Below are 10,545 nucleotides of genomic sequence, written 5' to 3' on the forward strand. Positions count from 1 at the left end.
GCAACCTGATTGGAGTTTTATGGGGGTGTGTTTTTTTCTTTTGATCTCTTCCAAACTTTGACCTGAAGGCTGACCACTAGTGAAAGATTACCAAGCAGGGTAGTTCTTAGAAATGTGAAAAGAGTTCAAAATGTCTGAAAAAAAAATAATATGACACCAATTTCCTGAGTATGTCTGAATTAAATAACTCAACAGTCAACTGTTCAAATGATAGCATAGTAGTTTTCACTTTCACTCCAACTTTTTCATAACAGCAGAATCAGGTGAAATGGAAGGAGGAAAAACTATTTGTGCTTTTTGTCCCTGATGAACTATGTGAAAATTATCTATTCATAATCTTATAGATTTGAAAATATGTCCACTTACTTTCATAGAATCATAGAATATCAGGGTTGGAAGGGAGCTCAGGAGGTCATCTGGTCCAACCCCCTGCTCAAAGCAGGACCAATTCCCAACCAAATCATCCAAGCCAGGGCTTTGTCAAGCCTGACCTTAAAAACTTCTAAGGAAGGAGATTCCACCACCTCCCTAGGTAACCCATTCCAGTGCTTCACCAACCTCCTAGTGAAAAAGTTTTTCCTAATATCCAACATAAACCTCCCTCTCTGCAACTTGAGACCATTACTCCTTGTTCTGTCATCAGGTACCACTGAGAATAGTCTAAATCCATCCTCTCTGGAACCCCCTTTCAGGTAGTTGAAATCAGCGATCAAATCCCCCCTCATTATTCTCTTCTGCAGATTAAACAATCCTAGTTCCCTCAGCCTCTCCTCATAAGTCATGTGCTCTAGCTCCCTAATCATTTTTGTTGCCCTCCGCTGGACTCTTTCCAATTTTTCCACCTCTTTCTTGTAGTGTGGGGCCCAAAACTGGACACAGTACTCCAGATGAGACCTCACCAATGTCGAATAGAGGGGAATGATCATGTCCCTCGATCTGCTGGCAATGCCCCTACTTATACAGCTCAAAATGCCATTAGCCTTCTTGGCAACAAGGGCCTCCTGTTGACTCATATCCAGTTTCTCATCCACTGTAACCCCTAGGTCCTTTTCTGCAGAACTGCTGCCTAGCCATTCGGTCCCTAGTCTGTAACAGTGCATGGGATTCTTCCGTCCTAAGTGCAGGACTCTGCACTTGTCCTTGTTGAACCTCATCAGGTTTCTTTTGGCCCAAGCTTCTAATTTGTCTAGGTCCCTCTGTAACCTATCCCTACCCTCCAGTATATCTACCACTCCCCCCAGTTTAGTGTCATCTGCAAACTTGCTGAGGGTGCAGTCCACGCCATCCTCCAGATCATTAATGAAGATATTGAACAAAACTGGCCCCAGGACCGACCTTTGGGGCACTCCGCTTGAAACCAGCTGCCAACTAGACATGGAGCCATTGATCACTACCCGTTGAGCCCGACGATCTAGCCAGCTTTCTATTCACCTTATAGTCCATTTGTCCAGCCCATACTTCTTTAACTTGCTGGCAAGAATACTGTGGGAGACCATATCAAAAGCTTTGCTAAAGTCAAGGAATAACACATCCACTGCTTTCCCCTCATCCACAGACCCAGTTATCTCCTCATAGAAGGCAATTAAGTTAGTCAGGCATGATTTGCCCTTGGTGAATCCATGCTGACTGTTCCTGATCATTTTCCTCTCCTCTAAGTGCTTCAGAATTAATTCCTTGAGGACCTGCTCCATGATTTTTCCAGGGACTGAGGTGAGGTTGACTGGCCTGTAGTTCCCCAGATCCTCCTTCTTCCCTTTTTTAAAGATGGGCACTACAGTAGCATTTTTCCAGTCATCCGGGATCTCCCCCGATTGCCATGAGTTTTCAAAGATAATGGCCAATGGCTCTGCAATCACATCCGCCAACTCCTTTAGCATCCTCGGATTCAGCGCATCAGGCTCAATGGACTCATGCTCATCCAATTTTTCTAAATAGTCCTGAACCACTTCTTTCTCCACAGAGGGCTGGTCACCTTCTTCTCATACTGTGCTGCCCCGTGCAGCAGTCTGGGAGCTGACCTTGTTTGTGAAGACAGAGGGAAAAAAATCATTGAGTACATTAGCTTTTTCCACATCCTCTGTCACTAGATTGCCTCCCTCATTCAGTAAGGGGCCAACACTTTCCTTGACTTTCTTCTTGTTGCTAACATACCTGAAAAAACCCTTCTTATCATCTTAACATCTCTTGCTCGGCAACTCCAAGTGTGATTTGGTCTTCCTGATTTCACTCCCGCGTGCCTGAGCAATATTTTTATACTCCTTCCTTGTCATTTGTCCAATCTTCCACTTCTTGTAAGCTTCTTTTTTGCATTTAAGATCAGCAAGGATTTCACTGTTAAGCCAAGCTGGTTGCCTGCCATATTTACTATTCTTTCTACATGTAAGCAGAGTCAGGATGAGCTCTACCCTGACATCTGGTGGTAAATTATGGGGAGTGTGGAAAGGAATTTCAGTTATTTGCATTGGCATTTCAGTTATTTGCATTGGCACTCCCACCCCAGTTAGCATAGTCCACAGCAGCCTGGGATGGTTATTTTGACAGCTTTGAGATCCCCAATTTCTTTGTTATTGGGGCAGGAGGAATAAAGTGGTGTCACCCTGATTATGTGAATGAGAAACTATGAGACTGCTTTATGACAAAGAGTCTTACCATTAATTAAGTAGCACTTGCTAGACAAGGGACATGGGTGCCAAAACCCGTGAAATGAGAGAGGTTGGAGACTGGTGTGTGTACCTTATGGCATGGGCCTGGAACACCTGTTGCACATCCTCCTCTCTCCACTGTTAAAGAGCAGAGCTAATTTTGTTTCCATTAGGAGTCTATCTAGAGCAGGCCTGCACAACATATGGGCCCCATGCAGCCCGCTGAGGGATTCTAAATCCCCTGCACATGGCACTCTGTGGGCAGTCCAGAGACCTTTGAATCCCTGCTGGGGCCGGGATTCAAAGGACTCTGGGCTGCCCGCAGGGGCAGGGGGCCCAGAGCCCTTTAAATCCCAGCCGCGGCCGGGAGTCAGAGGTCTCCGGGCTGCCGGCAGCCACGGGGAGCCCAGAGCCCTTTAAATCCCAGCCCGGCAGGGAGTCCGAGGGCTCTGGGCTGCCTGCAGAGATTCCCAGCCGCGGCTGGGATTTAAAGGGCTCAGGGCTCCTCACGGCTGCCGGCAGCCCAGAGCCCTTTGAATCCCAGCCCGCAGCTGCTGATTGCCCCCTCCCCGGACCCCTGCCCCAACTGCCCCCCAGGACCCCTATCTAAGCACCGCTGGGCCTTGTCCCCTGATACCCCTCTCCCGGGACCCCTGCCCCTAACTGCCCCCCAGGACCACACCCCCTATCTAAATGACGCTGCTCCTTGTCCCCCGATTACCCTTTCCTGAGACCCCTGCCCCTAACTGCCCCTTGGGACCCCAGCCCCTATCCAAGCCTCCTTTCTCCTAGTCCCCAACTGCCCCCTCCTGAGACCTCCCCCAACTTCCCCCCCCCAGGACCCCACCCCCTACCTGTCCCTGATAAACCTCTGGGACTCCCCTGCCTATCCAATTGCTGCCTGTCCCCTGACTGCCCCTCCGAACCTCTGCCCCATCCAACCCCCCCTGCTCCCTGTCCCTTGACTGCCCCCCGGAACCTCCTACCCCTTCTCCAACCCCCAACTCCCTTACCGTGCCATTCAGACCAGCGTGTCTGGCTCCATGCAGCTCCAGACAGTTGCTGCCATGCTCCCCTGTGGAGCCCACCACCCCCTCCCCCCCCAGCACCTGCCTTCCAGATTTGAACACCTCAAAATTCAGGAGTGCTCAAGCTCAGTTTGGGCAGCTTTTACTTCATTTCTCCCAAATCAAATATACTGATCCACTGTAACTTGCTGTACAAAAAGTAGGATAAAATTGAGCAAGAAATGCTTATTAGGACTGGAATTACTATTTTCAACAGCCATTGCCTTTTTGTTTGTTTGAAAGGAAGACAGTGATATTGCATTGGCAAATTCCCCATAGAAAGAAAGAGTGGAACAAAAGAATAATAAAGGCACCTCAACTTTTCCTCATTTATAGAGGACAGTCTTATAATATGCATCCAGATATCCTCCAATCACACAAGCTGAAAATTGTTCCACTTTACTGCAGCTCTATAATCATATGGGAACCAGTCCTGTCTGTGTTTTGTGCACATCCAAAATTCCTGCTGAATGACCCACCCTGGGAGCAAGTTACCAGTGACCCAGGGCTGGGGCGGCAGGAGGTGGGGGGGCAGTGGGGGGGGGGAGCCCAGGGCTGGGGCAGCAGCAGGGTGGAGGGAGGGCACTGGTGGGGAGGAAAGGGGGAAGCTCAGCACTGGGGCGGCAGGGGGTGTATGTGGGTGGGGGGAGAGCCCAGGACTGGGGCAGCAGGAGGGTACAGGGGGGAGCCTAGGGCTGGGAAGGGGGGGCAGCCAAATTTTTTTTTGCTTGGGGCAGCAAAAAACCTAGAGCCGGCCCTTCTGGGTTGCCCCAGCCGCCGGAGCCCCAGGCCCTTTAATTTGACCCTGAGGGCTCCCAGCCACCTCTTTAGCTGGGAGCCCCTGGTTGATTTAAAATCAAGTATCACTTCCCCACCCCCAAACTTCCTTTTTGGCCCACAGCTGTTTTGGTGGGGTGGCGCTGGGGAAGGAGGGTTTGTTTCCGCAGGGCTGGGCAGCCCTGGGGCGGGTGTTTCTGCAGGGCCGGGAGGTTTCGGCCCTCATCTGTTTTCTTTGGAGGAATGTGGCCCTCACCGCTTTACGAGTTGTGCAGGCCTGGTCTAGAGACTGCTGAGCTGAATTCACATTGGGCCAGTAGTGCACCAGCACTGGGGCTCCCCTGCTACAAGCTGAAATCACTAAAAGAGCTAAGCTTACTGAGCTGAGATCATTAAGTGCTGTGTTAACTAGTGGGGGAGCCTGAAGGTCTATCGCCAAGCAGCTGGCAGAGCGGAGCAGTTTGCAGCATGTTGGAGCAGCCCATGGAACAGTGAGCGGAGTGGAGCAGTTTGCGGGGACGGCTGGAGCGGCTCTCGGGTCGGCTGGAGGAGCGGCACAGCTGGTGGAGTGGAGCTGGTCGTGGTGAAGGCTGCAGCAGAACTCCACGGAGAGGCGGAGCAGTTGGCCCTGGCCCACGTTAGGTGCCCCCCCCATTTCCACCCATGCTGGGGGGGGGTAAAACTCTGCAGATAGGCTTTTGAACTCTGGGGTGGCACTGACCAGAGACTTTTGGGTTGTTGGACTCTGGGGTGATTGGACTTGAGACCCTAAGGGGGAAAGGCAGGGCTGTCCTTAGCCATAGGCAGAACAGGCAGCCGCCTAGGGCACCACTAGGTCTGGGGGCACCGCTCTGCTGTGAGCCCGGACAGACGGGAAGCAGTGGAGCATGTAACAGCAGGGCTGCTGGGTCCTAGAGAGAGCCGAATGCAGTCTGAGGGAGGGGATTGGCTGCTGGGGTCTCTGGGAAGGGGTGGGGGAAGGAACTCACCTGTAGGGTGACCAGATGTCCCAATTTTATAGGGACAGTCCCAATTTTTGGGTCTTTTTCTTATATAGGCTCCTATTCCCCCCCACCCCCGTCCCGATTTTTCACATTTGCTGTCTGGTCACCCTAGGTGGGGGTAATTGGTGCCTATATAAGAAAAAGCCCCAAATATTGGGACTGGCCCTATAAAATTAGGACATCTGGATCTGGTCACCCTAGCTGGGGAGCACGTCTCTCCCCTGGGCTGGCAGCGATCCATCTCATCCGGGGGGAGCTGCACAGGGCAGGATGAGCTGCTGTGGCTCCATGGGTGCCCCGTCCCTGAGATCAGATGCTGTGCTAACTTCACCATGGTCATTGGGCTGGCGGTGGTGCCCATTGGCGTGTGATCGGAGATGAGGGTTTGCTGCTGCTGCCGCCACTCTGCACCCCAAGAGATGGATTTTGGGGTCCTGCAGTTTTCCACCTGTCTCCTCCTCTACTGTAGCTGTTGGACAAGCAGGCTGGGGGTTGAGCCAAGCATGAAAGCCGTACTGAGTTGCCATTTAGATTGTCACTTAACAAATTTGTTTGCCAAAAGAGCTTGCTAACAAGCCTGAATTCAATTTCAATATTTTTTTTAAAAATCAATATCTTAGCCAAAAACAGAAAATTAAGTTGTTGGCAATTATTTGTGACAAGTTTGGTATGGGGAAGGGAGTGGACCAATTTTCATCAGAGAAACAAAAAATGTTGACTGACCTTCCTATAGCCCTGTTACTGCTAAATAGAGGCCTCCAATAACTGTAATATGCTCATCTCCTTACTAATGTATAGAGCAGGGGTCAGCAACCTACGGCACACGTGCCAAAGGTGGCATGCGAGCTGATTTTCGATGGCATGCAGCGGCGGGCTGAGCGGCTCAGCCCGCCGCTGCTCTGGGGTTCTGGCTGCTGCCCCATTGCCACCCGGGGTCCCGGCCGCCGGTCCCACTCAGCACCCACTGCTGGCCTGGGGACCCCCAAGGAACCCCAGGCTGGCAACAGGCTGAGCAGGCTGGCAGCTGATACCCTGGCTGAGCCACTCAACCCGCTGTCAGCCTGTGGTTCCATTCACTCAGCTGGTAGCGGGCTGAGCAGGACTAAATTTAACGAAATAGGAAAACAAGAGCAACTAATGACAAAGTGCAAGAACCTAGAGCAGTGATCCCCAACCTTTTTTGTCTGGCGGGTGCCAGACGAAGGATCGTGGCAGTGGACAAGCATCCGCCAAAATTCGGTGGCATTTCAGCGGCGACGCCTCTGGATGACGCTGCTTATCGGCGGCAATTTGGCGGCATTTTGGCGGATGCTCATCCGCCAGCCAGTACGCAGGTGCACTGAGAGGCCCCTGCGGGCACCATAGCACCCGCAGGCACCGCGTTGTGGACCCCTGACCTAGAGAGCCTCCTGAAGCACGGCGATTGTTTTGATTTAAATGGACTTGAACTGTATGAAGAATTGAGGACATTGTCATCAATGTTGCCACATGCAAAATCAATAATGGACATTGTACAGTTTACTCATACCAGCAAACTTGTTGACATATATCCTAATGTGTGCGTTGCCACTCGTATTCTACTGACAATTCCTGTAACAGTAGCATCACGAGAACGGAGTTTATCCAAACTAAAGCTCATTAAAAACTATCTCCGCTCTAGAAGGAGTCAGGAACACTTGACTGGTCTTGCTATTCTTGCAATCAAACAAGACATCACTTTGTCTTTGTCATACAATGACACTATTACTGATTTTGCAGCCAAAAAAGCAAGAAAGATTGCTTTTAATTAAAAACTAATCCTTGTTTCAATACCTCTTCATATAAATTTCCAATAAAATGTTGACAAATTAAAAAAATTATATTATTTGCATCCTTCTGTCAAATCAGCTTATATTTGTGTTGCTAAGAGCAAGACAGGCACAGGGGCACCAGTTTAATAATCCTGCCTAGGGCACCATAAATCCTAAGGACGGCCCTGACTACCCTGGCCTCCAAATCTCTCCTCATCTGCCACAGTGCCTAAAAATAAGATCTTAAAGTTTTGCCTATATATATATAGAAAGAGAGAGAGAGAGAGGCTGCACTATTTTGCTCAGTTCAACATCGTAAGTCTCCACAGAATAGAGCTGGGAAATACAGTGACATGTTTTGGCAAATATATATATATATATATATACAAGCTCTCTTGAATGGTAACAATCACTTCACCGAGGCCAGCCAGGAGCACTCACGGGACAACGATGACGAATATCAGTCATACTGCACTGTCTGCAGTCCGGAAGGGAAGGGAAGGGGATGCTGCTGTGTAGCGCTGCAGCACCACGTCTACCAGCAGCATCCAGTAGATATACGGTGACATTGAAAAAAGGTGAGAAATGATTTTTTTCTGCTTTGGTTTCACGGGGGGGCTGACGACATATACCCTGAACCACCCGCAACAATGTTTTTGACCCTTCAGACTTTGGGAGCTCAGCCAAGAATTCAAATGGTTTTCAGAGAGTGCGGGAACTGTGGGATAGCTACAGTCATCAGTCGCCCCCTCCCTCCGTGAGCGTCCATTTCATTCTCTGGCTTTCTGGTACGCTTGTCTTAGCTCCTTAAGTTTCTCGCAGCACTGTGTCGAGTCCCTGTTGTGGCCTCTGTCCATCATAGCTTTGGAAACTTTTTTCAAATGTTCTTGCCACCGAAGAAGGACCCTCCTCCAAAATGCTGCAGGTGACAGCGGCAGTCATTGAGCTGCTCAATTGTCTGCCGCTGTTTTCCACAGCATGTCGGCAGAAAGTCCTTCTTCAGCGGCATGGTGGGAGTGGAACCGGAAGCTCCCGCATGCCCGTGGGGCGCGCACAAAATGCCGCCCCCTGAATCCTGGTGCCCTATGTGATTGCCTAGGGTCACCTAATGGAAACGCCGGCCCTGATTCTGGGACTGCATGGTCACCTGTGCTGATCAGCTCTCCATGCTGGGCAAACAGGAAATGAAATTCAAAAGTTCGCGGGGCTTTTCCCGTCTACCTGGCCAGTGCATCCGAGTTCAGATTGCTGTCCAGAGTGGTCACAATGGTGCACTGTGGGATAGCTCCTGGAGGCCAATACCATAGAATTGCGGTCACACTAACCCTAATCCGAAATGGCAATACTAATTTCAGCGCTACTCCCCTCGTCGGGGAGGAGTACAGATATCGATATTAAGAGCCCTTTATATCAAAATAAAGGACTTCGTTGTGTGGATGGGTGCAGCATTAATTCGGTTTAACGCTGCTAAATTCGAAATAAACTTGTAGTGTAGACCAGGCCTGAGATACTACGATTCCAGTAGGGTTTTGTCAACATTTATTCTACATGTCAGGGGTAGAGGTGGTGTGGGTGTAGGGAAGGGTATTGTGTGTAGTTAAGTGTTTTGCATGGGTGACCGTAACAGCATCCCAGTGGAAGATGGCAAAGGGCACATTGGTATCTTGTAGTGAGTTTCAACTTGCCTGACCAGCTGAATGTACCCCAACTAACTAATGTCAGAACCTGTGGCTAGAAGGTATCATGTAAGATAGCAATGAAAAGCTAATAACATACTCTTACAGCATATCAGGTCATCAGGGGAGAAAGAAGGGGGAAAACACCCCCTTTCAGTCAATGTGGCTCCTCGCCTTCAGCAGCCAGAGTCTATGGAGCTGCTCTTGTGTTCAAGGCAGTGAGGTCTACTGGCCAGAGTCTATGCAGCTGCCCTTGTATTCAGGGCAGAGAGGCCTAGTGTTAGACACAGGGAGGGGTAGGGGGACCTCAGCCTGCCCTACTCCACCAGGTCCTGATCCAGGGCCCCAGGGAAACAGTAGCCCTAGTTTTGGCTTCAGGCTTCCTATTTACCATTGATTCCTCCAGAGGAAGTGTCTTTCCATCTCTCTCATGCTCTGCAGGTGCCCAACCTCCATAGTCTGGGGCTCAGTTGGATTCCTGACAGGAGCCTGTAACATGCATCCACTCTCCTCCAACAGCCAGCCCTGACTGAACTGAGCTGCTCCCTTTTATATATTGCTTCCACCTGGAGTATACCCAGCAAGGATGAGAGGGTGTGGCCTCCTGGGCCCAAAGTGAGTGGTTAACCCTTGCTGGGTCAGTGTGGGGTTGGTATACCCCATCACATATACTGATCAATGATATTATTGTCTGATGTGGATACAGGGGACAAATTCAAAATAACAAACACATTGGAAATTGTTATAAAAATGTGTCTGCCAGGCAGGGCAGGACTGAAGCCACCCCACCCTAGACAAAGGAACGTGGTTCTGCCACCCAGAAGGTACATTAACAGACAATGGAAAAGCAATTTTCATAGAAGGTAAACAGGACCATCAAGCCAACAAGGGGAGAAGATAACCACACAGCATTACAGATGCAGGAGATTGCAGGAAATAGATCCATTTGCATTTTGTATACACCAGCAGGGGAAGAAATCAGCATGCATGAAATTTCCTTCGCCAGGAGACTCCACGTTACCTTCTTCATAGTTTATGTTGAGGGGTTACCTAAAAAGAATTCACAGTAAAGGTACACTGGACTATAAAAGAAAGGAGCAAAGAACCCCAAGTTATGTTTCATGTAATAAGACAAAGGAACCAAGCACATTGGATGTTGTGGGAGGTCCTGATCCTGACCTGAAGGGTGGGCAGCCATCTGGCAGGAAGGTAGTGTTGTAAGACTCTTAGCCTGAAGAGAGGCTGTAGCTTGTGTTAAGTCTTAGTCTCTAGAAAGCATTTTGCTTATAACCATTTCTAACTCAATCCTTTGTACTTGAACTCACTTAAAATCCAAACTCCTTTGGTTACTAAACTTGCTTTACTTTTAATCAAAACTAACCCACGACTGTGTTTGATTTAAAGTGAATATTAACTCAGGTTAATGTAGTAAGCTGCTGGGTACTGTATCTTTAAAGGAACAAATGAACCTTTATATCTCTCTGAATGGTCCAGGAAAGGGCTAGATATCGGAAAGCAGTTTTGGGAAAATTCAGTGTTTGGGTCACTGCTGCATGAGGTAACTGGGTGACTGAGACTAGAGTGGGGCT

This window comes from Mauremys mutica, chromosome 3 (genome assembly GCF_020497125.1).
Source record: "Mauremys mutica isolate MM-2020 ecotype Southern chromosome 3, ASM2049712v1, whole genome shotgun sequence".
Taxonomy (NCBI): Eukaryota; Metazoa; Chordata; order Testudines; family Geoemydidae; genus Mauremys; species Mauremys mutica.